The sequence below is a fragment of the Cibotium barometz genome, chromosome 58 (genome assembly GCF_041138505.1).
Source record: "Cibotium barometz isolate CiBa-2024 chromosome 58, ASM4113850v1, whole genome shotgun sequence".
NCBI classification, from domain to species: domain Eukaryota; kingdom Viridiplantae; phylum Streptophyta; class Polypodiopsida; order Cyatheales; family Cibotiaceae; genus Cibotium; species Cibotium barometz.
The window spans coordinates 2420055-2423696 of NC_141103.1; positions in this window are offsets into that span (position 1 = coordinate 2420055).

Here is a 3642-nt window from a genome sequence, read left to right on the forward strand (position 1 = left end):
AAGCTAAGATTTGAGACAAATCATCATCTGGATTAGCATTAGCAAGAATCACACATAATGCCTAAGTGATTTAACCTTTTACGAAAGGATGGAAATAACCTTCCATAGGGCAATGTATGGTAGCTCAAGGCTCCAAAGTTCATTCAAAAGTCATATATATCAAAAGATACAAATGAGTGTCCATGAGCCCCATTTATACTTGAGCCCTATGACCATAAACCTAAGCTAACTATTAAAGTTGCTACTCCATTCAAAGATTTTGTCCTCAAAATCTATCGTGTGCAAATTATCATATCTCCCATATACATCAATGAGAAGAGAAGGTTCCATCATATGTATAAGACAATGGTAGGGTCTCCAAAAGTAGCCATGTCGAAGTAGTATGAACCCTAAAAAGATTCCATGAATCCATAGCATGAACAATGTAGAACTAGACCCTCCAATCATAAAAGAAGTGCTCTTGAAGCATAGTAAACTATTATGACAGCCCATGTCGATGTCAAAACCACTTGCAAATCTCTCATGAAAACACTTCAAAATGAGCCCCAAATGATATGTGCATAATGCCAAAGCATCTACATAACATAAACTACATCATAGTAACCATTAGAGCTCATTGAGATCACCAAAAGACTCCCAAAAGTGTCTCTGCCAAATCTGTCCATAAAATTCCAGAATGCACATCTTCCATTGTAAGAGTCATAAAAGCCCATATAATGCATGCCAAATGGTCAAACCACATCCCCCCATAATAGACCTTGTTGTTGCACATAAGAAAGTGGTTACCATATAGCCTCATCCATAGGTAAATCCACTAAAGCGTGAACAACTCTTCCATAGATGAATCCCACCATGGAAATGTATCTCACCGTCAGGGTTAAATGGAAATGAATCCTTTTGAAATTCTGTGTCATCTACAACGTGTCCATTATTCCAACCATCGGGGTCAAATGGAAATGTATCACTCTCTTTTATGAAAGAGTGATCCTCATGTGACTCTTCAACTTGTGTTCCTTCATAGCAATCCTTACACTCTTCAATTTCATTAAACTCCTTGGCATCCTCTCCTCCATCCATGATAATGATGGTGGCTACAACCTTCTTAGCTTTGCATACATGCCCGGGTGACCATGTCTCTTTGCACTTGAAGCATAGGCCTTTGCTTCTTAACTCATCAATCTTTGGGACATCCATTCTTTGAGTCTTATTGAAGATTTGAGGTGACTTTTTAGTGGAAGTAGTCCCTTTCTTTGTATCAAAATGAGCTTCACTATTGGGCTGTCCAACCCCATAAATGGTAGAAAATCTATGCTTCTTAACTCATCAATCTTTGGGACATCCATTCTTTGAGTCTTATTGAAGATTTGAGGTGACTTTTTAGTGGAAGTAGTCCCTTTCTTTGTATCAAAATGAGCTTCACTATTGGGCTGTCCAACCCCATAAATGGTAGAAAATCTAGGAATACAAGAGGGTGGTATAGGAAGAGAGTTTGTACCCTTATTGGAAGAAATAATGGGTGGCTTAGATGAGTCATTCATTGAGTAAAGTGGGCTGTGATTTTCTATATTTGGGCTCATAAAGCTCTGCCATCCTCATAGCCTCTTTAAGGTTAGGTGGTCTTTAAGCCAACACATCCACCTTGATGGAAGAATCTAACCTATGTACAAACTTCTTCATCTTCATTCACTCATTATGTTCTCCCTTACTACCATGCCCTTTTGAGAAAGCTCATACCATTACTCGTGGCTTTTTCTTTTGCGATTACATGTACGAATTGCCAAGTTGAGCAAAGTCTTTGTACTTCTTACTAAAAACAATGCAATTCCATCCAATTATCATGAGCTTCCACTTGTCTTTGTGCAAAAGACATGTGCTCCCAATCATGATCGGCCCCATCCTTATCCCAAAGCATCTCCTCATCTACCATGATGGATTGATTTGGTTTTGAATAAGATGGCACTCTCTTAATATCTCCATGGCATGAATCCATAGGCTTGAATGAATCTTGTGGTGCTTTACTATTCACTTGAGAAGCACCAGGTTGAAATGAAGAAGGCCTCAAATCCTTTATGATAGGTTTTCTAGCATCCATCATAAATCCAAATGAAGGAGTCTTCATAGAAGCCTCTTGCATAGTTGTTTACGTTCCTTGTGATCACCATAATGAACTTCATGCATAGGTTGCTTGCCCTCATGAACCCCACCAATTCTATCCTCAATAGTTTCTTTACGGTGTTGATTCATAGATTGACCCAACTGATCTTCAATGGCTTACATTTTGGTAGTCATAGACTCAAACTTTGAATTCAAGGTTTGGTTGATGATATCCAATCCATCCATGATGAGTGGTTTAAAATCAAGTTTATTCACAAGAAATTCCAAGAGAGTATAATTTGAAATGGCTTGCAAACTTTGAGAAGTATGCTTATGGGCACTTCCCACATTAGCATCCGCTTCAACTCCCTTTGAACTTTGACCCATGGATTGAGAGACATTTTTATGAGTGCTTCCCCCAACCATTTTCTCTTCAAGCTCTTCCATTGTGTCCATAGTGCCCTATTCCATCAATTCCTCCCCTTCCATATCCTCCATTGCCAATGATAGCTTTCTAGCTCTACCTCTCGACTTACCGGCCATAGTAGAACTATTTTGGAAAATTTGCAATAGGATGATGTAGGAGTGTTAGATTTGGGTGTTCTCGGTGTCTATAGGAAGGTATTAGGATAAGGGGTAAGCCTATGATATCACTTTTAGTTCAAATTGCACATTTAATTCGATGTAGCAAGTTGATATGGAGAGTTTTTGCTTGCTAATCTCCTGGCCAAGCCTTCTCACCCCCTTAGCAAAGTTTGAAATCCAACGGTAAGGATTGAGGCCATGTCTTGATCACCAAGTACCTAATCCCCCTCCTTGCCGCCAAAAGCACTCACGACGATAAGGAGAGTTCAAGTCATGCTCCCCCTTGGCCTCTCCACCAATGTCAAGGGTACCCTCTCAACACGCTGGATTTTAGTGCTTATTTGGAATGTACTCATATAGTTTGATTAAGAATCTAACAATGTAAAGAGACTAGAGTGTTCGATGGCTTACAATTCCAAGCCTATACTCATGATCATGTACATTACAACTTTAGCATATAATCATGCTTGCATTATGGTCCTTATACACTTTCTTCATCAAAATCCTTTGCTCCAAGGCTTGCAATAGTCATCTAACCAAAGAGAAACAAACAATGTCCTCACCAAGGCAACTAAAAAGAAGCAAGCAAATTGCATAACAAATGCAAGAAGCATCAATGATTGCATACTCTTCTCAAATGTAACTAATGATAGCAACAATACGTCCCATTAGCTTGAAATCATGCATGTAGCATTTCCAATGACATATATGGCACCATTGAAACCATCCAATACTTGCTATAGATTGTGATAGCTCCAAAAAACCATAATCTATTTATCTATGGTTTGATCAATAGCAATATGAAGCCATTTCACATGCATAAGTTTCATAATGTGGCTTCCATGATTTTCTTGGCAAGTTGATTAGCATGTAAAAAATAGCTATACTTCCTTACCTCGTTCAATACTAGTTTGATTCCAACAGCACTTCATTTGTTCATGTGAAGAGCCTTCTTGCTCTTCA